Consider the following 17,533-nt stretch of genomic DNA (forward strand, 5'->3'; position numbering starts at 1 on the left):
GCTACACACACACACACACACACACACACACACACACACACACACACACACACACACACTGTGTTTAGTCTGTAATATTTCATCAAATTATGTGCCTCCTGATCATAAATATAGTGAAACTAATTCATAATTTCTGCTTTATTACTTTACTTTATTTTTTGTATATAAATGAGGTTTATTATACCAAATATTACAAAAAAATGTGTGCAAAATATATGTTAATGTGTTGGAAACATTTTACGGCTCATTATTTATAAGCAGTGAAATCAGACCAGGTCAGTTTGACTCGGTGCTCCTAAATTGCACAGAAAAGCAGGGAAGATTACAGGAGAGTTAAACTTGTGCTGTTTTATATTTAATATGTTAAGAAATTTAAGCAGCATAAAACTATTTGTGTACAAAATTGTTTATTCAAATCTGATTTTGTAGCCTCCTTTGGTTAGATCTAAAAAAAACTACATGGTGACGTGACATACGGCTAAGTACGGTGACCCATAATCAGAATTTGTTCTCTGCATTTAACCCATCCAAAGTGCACACACACAGCAGTGAACACACACACACCATGAACACACACCCAGAGCAGTGGGCAGCCATTTATGCTGCGGCGCCCAGGGAGCAGTTGGGGGGTTCGGTGCCTTGCTCAAGGGCACCTCAGTCGTGGCCTGCCCGAGACTCGAACCCACAACCTTTGGGTTACGAGTCAGACTCTCTAACCATTAGGCCACGACTTCCCAAGGCCACGACTTCCCAAATGATTAGTAAATAAACAGGGAACAAATTAACTAATTATACACAACCTTCTTAGCACTAAAACAAATTAAATAAAGAGACAATATAAAGATAAACTATATATAACTCACTTTGAGCCTGGACCACTGGTATGAGTGAAATCAGCACTAAAAAGGGAACAGAAACAGAACATGACGTAAATATGGAAAATGTCCAATCTATTAATGAACACAGCACATTTTAGACACACAGAACACACAAGATTAAATCTTACTCAGGAAACTTAATTCTTACCATCCTGTAAAAATTATATTTTACATCTTAAATCATAAATAGACATGATTCAGGTAAATGTCACTATTCTGCTCATGAAGTAATGTTCTTGAAAAGAAAGTGAGAGAGAGCGAGAGCGAGAGAGAGAGAGAGAGAGAGAGAGAGAGAGAGAGAGAGAGAGAGAGAGAGAGATCATCATACTGTAGCAATTTAGAAGATCCATACAAAAAACTAACTGTTTACATTTCCAGCATTTAGCAGATGCACTTATATCCAGAGCGACTTACATTTTATCTCATTTTAAACTACTGAGCAATTGAGGGTTAAGGGCCTTGCTCAGGGGCCCAGCAGTGACAGCCTGCAGGACGTGGAAATCAAACACTACTGCTTGGTAGTGTAGCCCCAGTGTCATAACTAGTGTAGTGAAAATATTAAATATCATGAGTGTTTTTATACAACAGTTATGTGTTTGTATATAATGTTATGTGATTTTACTGTATTCTGTGTGTCAGACTAGGGAGAAAGGACAAGAAGCCCTTGTTCCAAATGTTAACATTGTACGTGCTAGAAGGATGGGAACTTTAGGGGAGTTTGTGTGCATGTGATAGATAAGTACTGATACTGGAATGCGGCCTTGTTGAGGTGATAATTCAAAGGCATACAACTTCAGTAACCACGGAGGATGCATGAAAACACACACACACACACACACACACACACACACACACACACACACACACACACACACACACACACACGGTACAAAATGGAGAGCTGAAACACTAGAATTTGCCTCTTCACTGTGTAGACGTTGCACTGTAAGGACGATGCCTTTTGCTGCAGCAAAATAATATTCTGTCTTTACTTCTTTGCTTTTACCACCACCTCTGAGTCTGAGTGTGTTTCATACATCTAGATCAAAACTGTGATCACACTAGCCACAATGTAATTTATCCTTTAGCTAAGCATTTTGGAAGGGATTTGTACTCAGAACAAAAGTCTAGAGTGCCAAGTCTCCAAATTTGGTTAAGCAGATCTTTAAAAATTATATATACTTCAAAATAATTATACTTCAGTAAAGTTCATTAAATCTATTGTGTTGTTAGTGTGGTCTTTATGAACTGTGTATGGACTGACAAAGGTGGTACATGAGGAAGCAATTTGACAACAATGCAGTAAATAATTTAGGTTCATCAAAAAGCGTTTTCGTTAAGATACCAGCAGACAAGCATACAGTGGCCAGCAAACAGTTTTAACTCATTCATCCAGAGAAGGATGGTTCAACACCCTTAAATATATTTACATCAGTATACTAATCATTCCAGATAATTTATCTCAAACAGTCTGCTTTGAAGTTCTCAGTATTATATAGATATCTATATGTATATCTCTCTCTCTCTCTCTCTCTCTCTCTCTCTCTCTCTCTCTCTCTCTCTCTATATCTATATATATATATATATATATATATATATATATATATATATATATATAGAGAGAGAGAGAGAGAGAGAGAGAGAGAGAGTCAGGGCTGTGCACAGGGGGGGTGAGCCACTGCCACTGCCCCTCTGCCCTCATCGACTGAGGTGCCCCTGTTCCCCACCCCCTCCGCTCCGCTCAAAGCATTCCGCTGATTCTGCTAGTCCGCTCCAGGTTTTCCAGCTCGCTCCACACACCACAAGCGCAGCATCACTCACAGTTTGTGTCTCCAAAAAGAGTGCCCATGCAAGTTTGGAAACATTTAAGGATTTTGATGCTCATGTTGTGTTTCCAACACTTTTTAAGCTGCTGAAAATCTTGGCAACATTACCGGTCTCAACAGCCACCTTTGAACGCTCATTCTCAAAGTTGTAGCTGGTGAAAACTAAACTTCGTAATGCGTGTGGACAAGAACGACTCTCTGATCTTCTGCTTCTGGCCATTGAAAAAGAAAAATCCCAATCATAAAAGATGAGGTTATGAAGATCTTTCACGACATGGGACCAAATAGAAAAGTGTTGCTGTAAATGGAACAGGTAAATATAAAAATGTGAAAGTGACGTGACATACGGCTAAGTGCGGTGACCCATACTCAGAATTCGTTCTCTGCATTTAACCCATCCAAAGTGGACACACACACAGCAGTGAACACACACACACACACACACACACACACTCACACACCGTGAACTCACACCCGGAGCAGTGGGCAGCCATTTATGCTGCTGCGCCCAGGGAGCAGTTGGGGGGCTTTGGTGTCTTGCTTACTTTATTTATCACATGTGCACACAACATTACACGTGCCCGAGCCTAGTTCTTTGTCCGTACGTCACTCACTCTCATTCGTGCATCACTCAAATCTGTCCCCTTGGGAACATGACAGGAAAACTAACAATCCACCTGATTATTGACATTTCTGATTATTAGGTATATCTCGCTCACTCTCACTCATTTTCTACCGCTTTATCCGAACTACCTCGGGTCACGGGGAGCCTGTGCCTATCTCAGGCGTCATCGGGCATCAAGGCAGGATACACCCTGGACGGAGTGCCAACCCATCGCAGGGCACACACACACACTCTCATTCACTCACTACGGACAATTTTCCAGAGATGCCAAATAACCTACCATGTATGTCTTTGGACTGGGGGAGGAAACCGGAGTACCCGGAGGAAACCCCCGAGGCATGGGGAGAACATGCAAACTCCACACACACAAAGCGGAGGCGGGAATCGAACCTCGACCCTGCAGGTGTGAGGCGAAAGTGCTACACACTAAGCCACTGTGCCCCCATTAGGTATATCTAGAGGTCCAAATAAAATATAAATTTTCTCCCTCAGATTGTGCATCTAAATTTCTCGTGTATCTTTAAGCTCCATCCATGTCTCGATTGCCAACATTTAATCAGCTCCTAAGACAGAAGTAGGTGTAGAATCAACATCTCTGTTTGGAGACCTGTTGCTCACTTTCGAGGTCAAAATGTACAGAGAGGAAAGAAACAGTGAAGAAAGAAGTAAAGAATAGCATGTTTATTTTGTTATCCCTCTCAATAGTCTTTCTTTTGACTCAATTTGCCTTTTTTTAACACAAAAACATTTCTGTTGAGAGAGTTCTTCATAACTGCTCACTTTCCGTGCTTGCATCACAGAAAAGACAAACTTGTCAAGGTCGGGGAAATAATCACTCACTTTTCTTCACCTGCTTTTCCTTTTATTTTATCCAAAAAAGTATTAATTTCCTCAACAGTACACCAGTCATAATTATTTGTACATCCTAGCTGGATCATTTTAACAAGGCATGCAATTTTTCATGCAATAAGGATACATCTCACTTGTATTTTAGAATGATTTTCATGCAGGACATTTTCAGCAGTGTGGTTAGAGAGGACAGAGAAGTGTGTCCAGACTGCTAGAGGTTTTATTTAGATTAAGTGAGAGCAGTGATAGTACACTTAATACAATTTAAACAGGAAGGGCCTTTACTATTTCTTTACTTTCTAATTGGTCTTTGATCAGGCTTTTTTGTGTGAAAAGGTTTTATTAAAGGTCTTTACACTCTTGTTGGAGTAAGAGATTCTGGTCTATTTTCTCATTTTAAAGGTGTTTCCACTCCCTCTTTGTCTCATCTTTTGGTTCAGTCAACCAGAAGTCAGGACCGTGAAGCAAAAATTCCTAATGAATTAAATGTAATATTTTATATCATATAATTAATTCTCATGTAGATTTCTTACCTCTGTGCCACAGCAATTCTAACTAATGTCATAATGTGTTAAATTTTTAAAACTGAGTTAATTACAGGCTCGTATCTTACACCTGCTCTGTGATGGTAATGGTTCAATATGAGTTTGTCTTAGTGGCTCATAGAAATTGTACAGTTAAAGGTATGAAAAAGGATGTCTGGTTTGATGAACCATGATTTCTGTTTCATGATGTAGACCAGGGGAGTCAAACTCAAATTCACAGTGTGCCAAAATATAAAACAGATAAAGTCACAGGCCAAACTGAATATTTAATGAAAAATTAACTGCAACTGATGTGTAATGTTCAACCTTTTTCATATGGAAATAAACTTTAGTTCTGCTTGAACACAGGATTTGGAACAACCAGAGCTTGATATTGAAAAACACATAAGCAGTTAAATTTGAAATAAGACACATCAGTGGTGTTCATTTCTTATTTAAATAAATAATATAAATTATTCCTCTCTATCATTTTAAGTTCCTTTTTGAAGTGGATCTTTTTCAAAACCAACAACAAAACAACCAAAAATAATAATTTTCAATGAAAATCCAACTTTTCGACTATTAACAGTTCATGCTTTGGAGTAGAAAAAGTGCATAAAGAAAACATGTATTCAAACTCAGTTTGCTACACTCTGATTTACTCTGCACATTGATCTAAGCCAGATACCTGGCATCTTTTCTTAGATGCAAGTTCATCAATGTCTGGGGTCGGGCTCTGAGCTGAGGAAATTCTCAGGATGGATTGGAAAGGCTCACGTTTAAAAATTCTCGCCTTTAATCTGGGCACACGATGTCACAAACTTTGACCATACACTTTTTGGCAAACTCTCCTTCATTAAAGGGCCGGGCAGATTTTGCAATCTCTGCTGCCACAATAAAGCTTTACAGCCTTTACAGCAGCTTCACTTTTTGATTTTGCTTTCATGTCATGAACGCGGGATAAAAACGGACCCAAACGCAGGATAGCAAAACAGACAGGGTTTAATCACAAAAACACTAAACATGACACGGACTAAAGACAGGACAAGACAACAGTAGATTCCGCGCTGCACAAGGCAACGCGGCACAGTTAAATACACAGGGTAATCACAATATTAAACAGGTGTGTAGACAGGGAGGAGCAGATGAAGGTGGGGCAGACACGTGACGAAGAACATAAACACATGCACGTGGCCAAAGTCCAGGCTGAGTCCTGACAAACATAGTCTGCCGGGAAACCAGACTTTTTTAATCTCCTTCGCCTTCTGGAGCTTCTGCTTTACATCCAGGTCCTTATACTTCTCATAATGTTTCGTGTCATAGTGTCTTCGTATGTTATATTCTTTCGTTACAGACACGTTAGCTCCGTTAGCACACAAGACAAACAGGTGGCACTTGCTGTTTGTGACTATGAAAGACTACTCGTCAATACAGTGACAAGGCATTCTGGGATTTGCAGTATTAGTGGAGCATGTGGCGAGCCAGCTGTGATGCACGTTTGATATGATCTTGCAAATTTGGCCCGCAGGCCTGAGTCTGACATATGTAATGTAGATAATTAGAATTTAGTGACAAAAGCATGAATCCATGACCCCAACCTGCCTTATGTGAACAGTTCAGGCTGCTCATGGTGGTCTATGAATGTTTTCTTGACACATATTTCATCCCTTAATACCAATTGTGGATTGTCTGAAGTTTGGTCCATTTATGAACAGAATATACTAACTTATAATGGTTAATTCCAGCATTACACTACAACATATAACAAAGCACAGTGCTCAAAAACCTGTGCCAAGAAAAATATCAGAATCTCTGTGGAGAATCTCCACCAAAATCGAAAAAGTAAAAAAAAGTTAAACATGGAAACTGAAATCACTGTCCATGAAACTCCAAGCCATGCACCTTTCTTCTTTATGCTTGGGCATGTCCCTAGGTTGGCAGATGATGTCATTTTTAAGCAACTGATGAAAGTACTCAAGTGCCTGATTATGATTCGGATGCTAAGTCCTCGTTATCCTGCTTCAAGACTGCAATGAAAACTGCACAGAAACATCCTTCAGCTGAGCAGCAACAATCTCACTGAACGGGAATCACTTGGTTGGAGGAGACCGAGTGCTTGTAGAGAATAAAGGAGAATGTGGGGAACAAGTTGGCTGATAAGTGTGAAGATGGGGTATATACTATTTACTGTATGATGCAGGGGGAAGGCTCAGAATTTAGCAACAACATCTTGAATGCATGCAACATGCAAATATTTTCAGTTTCACGCCTCCTCCCCTTCTTCACTGCTGAACTCACAACACTGAATTTACAGTAAAAAAAGAAAGAAGCTAAACCACAACTGTGCACTTGTCTGTGTTTTCAGGTCTCTAAAAAAAACTGTCTTTTCCCTGTGTGTCAGTGTACAAGACTAATGAGAAATGTTTATTTAGAAGTTTATGTAGAATTATTTGATTTGACACAAATAAGTAAATGATACTAGACAATAGTTTGGTGATAGTGTGTATTAGAATAAACTAATGTGATGTTAGTTAAATTTACCAACATTATTAGTTATTGCTTTTACACGTCCATCTTCACCCTCCTCAACACTTTTTTTTCCACTCATCCACTTCTTCACATCTAAATTTGCACCAACAAACTGTGACCTGCTCTCAGGCCTCTAACAGTGTCACTGCTTTGTATGTACAGGACTAATAAAGTATTTGTTTCTGCACATTTATTGCTTTAATTTTTACACAATAATAATAACAATAATAAGTGATTAGTAACCAATGATTTGTATTTATTTTTATTAAATGTGCTGTGCATTACTTTGGTACTAAAGCGCAATAGAGTGAACATGTTCTTCTGCACAGACCATAATAGTAACAAAAAAGGAAATGTAGGTTATAAGGAATTTACTTAAAATTCCTAGTAATGCTAAAATGTTTTTTTTTTCCTGTATTTTTAGAAAATTCTTACAATTGTAACGTTTGCAGAAGCGACTGAACAAATTGCCATTATGGGACAAAGCTAGCTGTTGGATAGATGTTTAATTCTTTGCTCAGACATTTTTAATACTAATATGTGGTAATTTTAGGTATGCTGTCACCGCTAGTCTTGCATGAGTCCCTGTCTGCACTTTGCACATAATTTACATTGTCCATCACCTGATTACAGTCATATCTAACAATTTTTCTCTCTCTCTGTCGAGCTACATATGCCATTCCCGAGCTCCCAGTGTTCCAAGTTCCTAGCCTGATCGTCCCTTCTTAACAAGCTACTTTGTCAGTCCTGATGTTCTACCCCTGGTTGGAGTCTCGTCACCCGATGGTCACAATGCCAGGGATTGATCTGCATGCTCAGCCAGTGTCTCATGGGATTGATGTGGATGGAGCCGTCTGGAGACTGCCATGCCTTTTATGAACCAATGTTGTGTCAGTATGGTCTAGTCTTTATCAGCAATCAGGTCTGAGTTCTAGGTATTGTCCTAGTTGAGGGACTGAGTAGTCTGTGGAAAGAAGCTCCATCTTGTTTTTTGAGTTTGCCTTCAAGAAGCAGAACCACAATCTGATTATAACAGAGAGAAGAGTTTGTTGCACACATAGGGGTGGTCCAGCTTAGCTGATCACACCACCCTCTGGAGAATCCCGTCTGTCCTGTTTGGTGCTGTTCTCAAACCAGGCCGTGATGCTTCCTGTCAGATTTCTGTCTATGATGGTGTGAAATGTCCTCACCACCTTATACATTTAAGGGCCTTTAAACTCCTCTCTTTGGTGATATTAATGCTGCTGGGCCTTCATCATCTTGGAGAATTCTGCAATTTGTTCTCCTTCTGTCACTATGTGCCCACTGCTGCCCTCCGCTGGCTACTTGTGATAGTAGCATGATCTCACAGTAACAAACTGGATTTAATATTAATACAGTATAATATGCAAGAAACAAATTTCATGTTACAGTTGTCTTTTAGAAGTGTGTGATGTTCTAAAATAAAATATATAACCCTCCCCCATCATTGAGGCGATGCTTCACCTTCTTCTTTCGGCTTTTCCCTTTAGTGGTCGCCACAGCGAATCATCTCTCTCCATCAGTGGTGTAGTCGGGGCCATACGCACATATACGCAGTATGCTTATTTTTTCCCCAGGGCTGTTTGTGTATAACGACTTCTATGGCTTAATATTAGTGTATACCCTCGGTATACCTACTTGATTTGCTGCTTAAAACGTCCATAATTTACCCTCGTCTTTTCTTCCCCTTTAACTGCATCGCATTTTTTTACTCGCAAAACTTCGTTGTAATTGGTTAATTTTTATTTAAATTCCGCCACCTTTCCCCACCCAGACAGCTGTCATGTACCAACTTCACCAAGCATTTACAGGGAGGAGAGTTTACTTCATCAAGAGAAGCTGGTGTCATGCTGAAGCAGACTTAAGTAAAGTTGGCCGCATATTCACAGATTGGAGTTTCCCGAGTCAATAACTCCTGAGCTAAACGCTGTTACTACACAAATAACACTTCTTTTTTATAGTAGTAATGTAGAGAGGCAGCTACAATCCAATTTTCCTCAAAATCAGCTTTCCTCCGTGGTAGACAAAATGCACAAGTCTCTATGTGCAGACGATATTTATTTGTATAATTTTTATGATTTTTTTTAAACATATAAAAATAATTCCATATCTTCACTATTATGGGAATTACATTCAAGAACTTCACTGTAATACACTTCAACATTTCATGTTAGAATAGATAAAAAAATGTTTGGAACATTCTGTAACCGAACCAACAATTCTAACTAATGTCATAATGTGTTAAATTTTTTAAAACTCACTAAATTACAGGCTCGTATCTTACACCTGCTCTGTAATGGTAATGGTTCAGTATGAGCTTGTGTAAGTGGCTCATAGAAATTGTACAGTTAAAGGTATGAAAAAGGATGTCTGGTTTAATGAACCATGATTTCTGTTTCATGATGTAGATCAGGGGAGTCAAACTCAAATTCACAGTGAAAAAAAAAGTTGGCTGATAAGTGAGAAGATGGGGTATATACTATTTACTGTATGATGCAGGGGGAAGGCTCAGAATTTAACACCAACATCTTGAAAACATGCAACATGCAAATATTTTCAGTTTCACGCCTCCTCCCCTTCTTCACTGCTGAACTCACAACACTGAATTTACAGTAAAAAAAGAAAGAAGCTAAACCACAACTGTGCACTTGTCTGTGTTTTGAGGTCTCTAAAAAAACTGTCTTTTCCCTGTGTGTCAGTGTACAAGGCTAATGAGAAGTGTTTATTTCTGTAGAATTCTGTGATAGATTTGACACAAATAAGTAAATGATACTAGACAATAGTTTGGTGATAGTGTGTATTAGAATAAACTTATTGCACTGAGATGCTTCACAGTACAGACCATAATAATAACAGAAATGTTACTGTAGGTTATAAGATATTTTCTCTTTTTATCAGTTTGGATGCCTTTTAGTTTAAAATAGTTCAGTGATGTTAGTTAAATTTACCCACATTATAACTTATTGCTTTTACACGTCCATCTTCACCCCTACACCCCTTTTCCACACATCCGCTTCTTCACATCTAATAATAATAATAATAATAATAATAATAATAATAATAATAATAATAAAAATAAATAAATAAATAAAGATTTGTATTTATTTTTATTAAATGTGCTGTGCATTACTTTGGTACTAAAGCGCAATAGAGTGAACATATTCTTCTGCACAGACCATAATAGTAACAAAAAAGGAAATGTAGGTTATAAGGAATTTACTTAAAATTGCTAGTTAATGCTAAAATGTTTTTTTTTTTCCCGTATTTTTGTATACAGGAAACACCACCAGAAGGCAATCATCAACTACAGATTCAGACAATACGGACTAACTACCATTAGATGATTTAAACCCTGTGTTTTAAACTTGCCCTACGTGTACTCTTACCTGTTGTACTATCATAGTTACTGAGAGTATTTACACATCAAACTAAACCCTTCTCATAACAGACATGGAGACACTGATCCACCTGAACAGTGATGATGAAGTACACACAATGTCCTAATCACACAATAAGATCATCACTCAGGACATTCAGACTGCAGATGAACAACTTTATATCCCACCACTCACTCTAATGAAGACACAAAGAGAACATTTACTCACAGAGCATCACAGGCAGTGGACTGAGCTCCATCCTGTCCCTCTAATGACTGACTGACTGGCAGAGCAGGGGTGTGTGTTAAAGTTTTACCACTTCCTGTTTGCTTATAGGGAGAGTGTACAAGAGAGAGAGAGAGAGAGAGAGAGAGAGCGCCCACGACTGTCTATAACCTTTCTTGTATGTCTGGATAGGAGTTTGTTTGGATGTCTGGTGTATATGACAGGTGCAGGACTTATACATATGTACCATCAGTTCTGTTCGAAAGTTGTCAGTGTTGTTTGTGCTGTGTGGTTTTCTGTCATAACATATTGTTTATATTGCAGTTATTGTTTACTGTCCAAATTTTTGACAAATTGATTGTTGCTTTTATCAAATCTTCTTAAAATTTTTATAAGCTGAAAAGATGAAAAACAAACAAAAAAAAACCAACAGTTACCCAGATAATAATGTCCTCCTATGCAAATATAATCATAACCATCATAACCATTGTCTAAATGGTGCTGCTGTACAAAAAAAATTGTGTTCGAGCATACGCAACTCAGATCAGCCTGCAGCTTACATCCATTTGATATAAGGGGACTCGGGGGTGTTTCTAGGGGGCTAGAGGACGGGGGGGCTAGAGGGTTAATTCCCGGTTAGCTCATAACCCTAAGTAGATGTTTAAATTTGGTTCTCTTTTGGTGACAAAGCTAGGCAGGAACTTTAAGTACGTGTCAGGCGGATAACAGGTGGGAATTCAAACGTTGATATTTTTCACACTAATATGTGGACTTACAGGATGTGTTTTCACATCTATTAGCCCCCCCCCCCCCCCCCCCCCCCCCCCCGCACCATCTCAGGGCCCCCAGTTTGAGAACCACTTGTCTAGACTACTTGTTCTGAGCAGGTGTTGTCAGTGAACAGGCTTTAAAACTGTTGGCTAAGTTACAGACACTCATAAAAAACTCATGCTCATTATCTGGGAAACGTCTCTAACAGCAGTCAAAATGTCATTGTTTGTGTCAAACAAGTTGTGAATATGTTGTAACATTAAAACAGGGGATCATGACTTAAGCCGCCTTCACACTGCACACGACAAACGGACATGACTGTCGGATTTGGTCCCCTAGTGACAGTCGCACGGAATGTGCAATATGATCATGTAGACGTCAACATGGGAGAGAAGCTAATTCTTGCTGTCTCGGAAAACCCATTACTATATGATCATGACACCTGAAAATAACCATGAAAATCTTCTCCATTAAGGCGCAACTCTTGCACTAAACGGTGATACTCACCGAGACTTTTTCTCTGAGTCAGGTAGTGTTTTATCCACACTGATTTGCAATGTTTTCTTTTGCGTCTCCAGTAAAGGAGAGCAAAAGCAAGAGTCTCCCTACATTTATCATGGTGAATGAATGAATTAATTAATGAAGGAATAAATACAAACAATCAATGCAACAACAAATCCAGAAAGATCGCAAATAATTTTTGAGGAAACATGGACACAACAATTAAAATAATTCATTATAAATATTAATAATTTATTACTTTTTTTATCAATAACAATGTATTTAAAACAAAAAGATTGTTTTTGATAAAATTTAAAAATTACTAAAGTTAATAATTCTTATCACCTCGCACACACGAACCTGATTGGACAACATTGGAATACATCACATCCGGTCGGCATATCAGATGCGGTGTAGTCGCACAAGTTCAAATTTTTTTACGGATCCAACGCTCAAAACGGATCCGAAAATTACGGATCTGCAGATGGTCGGCACCTCACACAGCGACTTTGCGACTCCCCATAGGAAATGAATGACTTCCGGTCTATCGGCGGTCGTTTGTCGTGTTCAGTGTGAAGGCGGCTTTACTGTGTGCTCAAAGTGATGCTCGCAGCTCCAGTGGTTTTCTCTGTGGGTGAACGAGGATGATGCTGAACAATTCCAGGATATGCTTTTTTGTCATGGGTTGTTGCGTTAAATCTTACCCAGATACAATAGTGCTATTATCTGATTGGCTATTGCGTAGCCTCTTCATTTGATTGGCTGATAAGTGTCATGCTTGACTAAGAACTCCAGGGGAGACGCGCTTGATACCTGCCCGGTTCCACAGAGACGGCGGTGCGACAGATACATTTTGAGCGCTGAGGCATATTAAATATATGATAAATAGTAATTTTTCTGAGTGATAAAAGTGACAAAAGACCCAAGTGAGTGACTGTCACCCTCAATACATGATACTTGAGAGCTCTGGGTTTAGTCAATTCATGTAAATATACTCAAAGAAACCCCTGTTTTAGCACTCGTCTCCGATCTTCTCTCACCATAGCTGATACTGAAACCTTAATTCATGCACTAATCACTTCACATCTGGACTATTGCAATGCCTTATTTCTTGGTCTTCCAAAAAATCTTATCGCAAGATTACAGTATGTACATTACTCCACTGCTTCATGACCTTCACTGGCTACCTGTAGCATCACGTATACACTTTAAGGTATTGCTTCTAACGTTCAAAGCGTTAAATGGTCTTGCTCCCCAATATCTGTCTGACCTACTCTCCCCTTACCACCCTGTCCGGTCCATTAGATCAGCTGAACTTGGTTTGTTGTCCATCCCTCCTTTACGTCTGTCTACTGTTGGTGGAAGGTCATTTAGTATAAATGCTCTTCAATTATGGAATTCGCTGCCTCCTAAACTAAGAAACATCACATCTGTGGGTACATTTAAGTCCCAGTTAAAACTATATCTATTTAACAAGCATTTCGGATAATGCAATTATATGTATTATGTGTTGTGTATATATAGATGTATATGTAAGTGTCTGAATGTACTGTATTTGTGAAATGTAAAGCGACCTTGAGCTACGGAAAGGCGCTATATAAATAAAACTTCTTCTTCTTCTTCTTCTTCTTCTTCTTCTTCTTCTTCACTCTACACAGTTCTGGAGCACTTTATTCTTACACCAGTCTTCCTTACACAAGTCTTTTTTGATTGGTAGTGATGGTGAAGTATAGTTTTCTAGAACCAGCGAAGCTTTCAGCACAATTCAGAAAAAGGTTTATTACTCAAAGCTTTTAAAATCAGAGCTCGACAAGGACCTCTGCTGGTGAAAGTGAGACAAAGCACTGTGTCACAAAATGTTTCAATTTTGGAAGCAATAATGAAAGGATACATTCGACGATTAAGCATATATTAATAAATTAATGAATAATTGTATTAAATACATGACAACAATATGTTCCATTGCTTACTTACAGTAACTGAAAATAACAATGTTAGATTTTTTTAATAAGCATTTTGTATTGTGGATGTGGACATTTTTACTGTTTGTGAAAACAATAAAACACACACATCCGCACATTCACATATTTACACAATTATTATAAATCTGTAGCCTAAAGACCAAATGTATAAGGGTAAGTACTGTACTGTATAAGGGCAAGGCTTATGGAGGCTTTGTGCGTAATTATGGTTGTGTTCAAAACAAGAAGTGTTATTTTAAATCAGCCAGTCATGTAGCAGAGCACAATTCATACACTGATCAGTAACATACACACACAAACCAGTCTATTAAGATTACACAAACAAAAAGAAAGCCTTGTTGGTGACAGAGGACAGAGGAGAATGACCAGACTGCTTGGAGCTGACAGGAAGGTTACAGTAACTCAGTATGTGGTGGTCAGTGATTGAAAAGTGAAACTAAAATGTCTTTGACTCCCTCTAGTGGTAACTGCTGTATGGTTTTAATCCTGACTAGTAAGAGGTGGATTCGTTCAATACATCCAACAATCCAACTCCTTCACAGCATGCAGGTTAATGTAGTCTTTATAAATCAGGAGAAATCTGACAAAGCAGTCATGTGTTTTACAGTCAGTACTTCAGTGAATAATATGAATCAGTACATGTAAGTGAACAAGAACGATTCATTTATGAACAAAACATAACTAAAATAAACTAATGACATCTGACAGAGAGCATTTTTCTGTCAAAATACCTGACTTTTAAATCTTACACACAAATGATATGGTAACTATTACAGGACGTTTCAGTGTGGAATCAGTTGCAGAGTGAAACCACATCATTCACATGAAGAAGAGGTTCATTACAAAGATGCATTTATTAAACAGTCTCTGTTGTCATATACTCCAAAGTTAACCGTGATAATGATGTCTGTAGTAATGGTCTGAAGGAACAATAAAGAAATATAATCACACACAATATTCTGAGAAGATATGTGTTAACTTGTTAACATTATAACTGCTCTTTCCTATAATAAGAACAATAAAATGAGAGAATATCTATCTATCTATCTATCTATCTATCTATCTATCTATCTATCTATCTATCTATCTATCTATCTATTTACTTAATGTTTTTTTTTTTTTTCGCTTAAAATAGCTTAAAGGTGGATTTTTCCTTTTTCCCCCACAGAGTAATACAGTTTATATAATTTCACTATTTTAGGTCACATGGCACTATTCCTGTTGTGGGTGGGAAAGAAATATGTGCTTTTAATCACAACACAGAAATGTTTTTGTGACTAAAATTATTCATTTTCACACTCAAAGTCATATGTAACAGTGTGTAAATAAGTGAAATGTTTATTGTCTCTGTTAAGTTTCTACATAAATAGGGACAGCGCCCTCTATCTGTTGAATGATGGCATATTGGAGTGAAAGCTGTAGTTTCACACTGCAGATTTAATGGGACATGACGTGGGTAAGTTGTGTTCTTTGAGTGTTTCAGAGATTTATCAGTAAAAGTGATTAAAACACAAAAGATACTCTTCCAATATCAAGTATTTTTGTAATGAACATGTTCTGGTCATGTGATCTAATATAATTAATGTGTGTGTGCAGCCACAAACCCTACAAATGTTTATAATAATATATAGGTAATTGTCTCCTGTGGGCCCACCACCTGCAGGAGAAACCGTAAGGGTCTGGTGCAATGTGTATTGGGTGGCAGTCGAAGGCGGGAGCCTCGGCGACCCAATCTCCGGACACGGAATCTGACTCTAGGGACATGGAATGTCACCTCGCTGGGGGGGGAGGAGCCTGAGCTGGTGCGGGAGGTTGAGAGATACCGACTAGAGATAGTTGGGCTCGCCTCCATGCATAGCTTGGGCTCTGGAACCCAACTCCTCGAGAGAGGCTGGACTCTCTACTACTCTGGAGTTGCCCGCGGTGAGAGGCAGCGGGCTGGTGTGGGCTTGCTCATAGCCCCCCAGCTCAGCAGCCATGTGTTGGAGTTCACCAACTCTCCAACCTCGCTGCTTAGTCTCTAGTTCTTTAAGGGGGTTGAACCATCCTTCTCTGGGAGAATGAGTTAAAACTGTATGCTGGTCACTTCCTAGGATGTTTCTTCATGAAGGGTTCCATTGACAGTCCAGGAGTTCTTGTAGAGTCCAGTGGGAAGACCATCTGTTCCTTTTGTTTGACATGGAGAGAGGGCTTCTTGACAACAGTCGTCACTTCATCAGTGACGTGTTCCGTGTCCAAAGAGTCCCTCTTCTCCAAGTTTATAACAGGAGGCCCTGTAGAAGATCACTTCTACAACGTTCCTCTGAGTGTAGAGTAGATGTCCATATAAATGTTTATCTAGAGGTCCAAATAAAATAGAATTTTTTCTCCGTCAGATTGTGTCTAAATTTCTCGTGTATCTTTATGCTCCATCCAAGTCTTGTTTGCCAACATACAATCAGCTATGATGACAGACGTAGCTGTACAATCAAACTCTGTTTAAAAACCATGGATTCCGGTCTATTGAATGAATCCAGGGAATGGCATTGAATGGCATTTTCCACTCCCTCTTTGTCTCATCTTTTGGTTCAAGTCAACCAGAAGTTAGGACCATAAAGCAGAAACCTCCTAATGCATTAACTGTAATATTTTATATTGTATAATCAATTCTAATGTAGTATTCTAACCTCTGTACCACTGCAATTCTAATTGCATATGTCATAATGTGTTTAATTTTTTTTAAACTCAGTTAATTACAGGCTCGTATCTTACACCTGCTCTGTGATGGTAATGGTTCAGTATGAGTTTGTTTAAGTGGCTCATAGAAATTGTACAGTTGAAGGTATGAAAAAGGATGTTATGGTAGACAGAGGGAGAGGGCAATGGAGTAACAACCAGATGTATTTATTATAACATGCAACATAAACCAGGTAGACCGTATAAACGATAGCAGGGATGCAGATATTGGTGCAGGTGAGAGACGCAACTCTACACACAAACACAAATGACAGTCACAGATAGCAAATGAGACCTTGCTGAACTTGACAGAAAACAGGACGAAGAAAACAATAATGAAGAGACCTGGAAGAGACGAATAAATCCACAAAGGGTTAGATGTCAGGTAGGTAGCATCAATACATGTGGAAGCGATGAATGTAGTAAAGAGACTGGATGAAGAATGAATAAATGAACAGTCCTTATATACTGTGAACAGTGGTGGTTCTAGGATTTTTCTGTAACAGGGGCCACATTTTACTTTCAGGGGCCAAGTACAGGGTACATTTAAGCATAGGAAATAATTTATTAAATATGGTGCAAATACATTTTGCCAGTCAACTCTAATAAAAGCCAGGAAAGTTCTTAATGATTTTTTTCATTTATTTATACTGTGCATAAAAGACACAATGCATCACACACACACACACACACACACACACACACACACA

At 38.6% G+C, this 17,533-nt stretch overlaps 3 protein-coding genes across 4 annotated transcripts in view; 1 reads left to right on the forward strand and 2 right to left on the reverse strand.

Moving 5' to 3' along the window:
• LOC113643290 (low affinity immunoglobulin gamma Fc region receptor III-like) overlaps positions 1 to 17,533 on the reverse strand; it is a 546,637-nt gene that overhangs the window by 210,100 nt on the left and 319,004 nt on the right. The gene's annotated exons all lie outside the window — the stretch shown is intronic.
• The window catches only part of LOC113633966 (obscurin-like), a 580,831-nt gene that overhangs the window by 122,984 nt on the left and 440,314 nt on the right, over positions 1 to 17,533 (forward strand). The window lies entirely within an intron of this gene.
• The window catches only part of LOC113633976 (leukocyte immunoglobulin-like receptor subfamily B member 2), a 284,910-nt gene that overhangs the window by 6,812 nt on the left and 260,565 nt on the right, over positions 1 to 17,533 (reverse strand). The window lies entirely within an intron of this gene.

Source organism: Tachysurus fulvidraco, chromosome 1, assembly GCF_022655615.1.
Source record: "Tachysurus fulvidraco isolate hzauxx_2018 chromosome 1, HZAU_PFXX_2.0, whole genome shotgun sequence".
Lineage (NCBI taxonomy): Eukaryota > Metazoa > Chordata > Actinopteri > Siluriformes > Bagridae > Tachysurus > Tachysurus fulvidraco.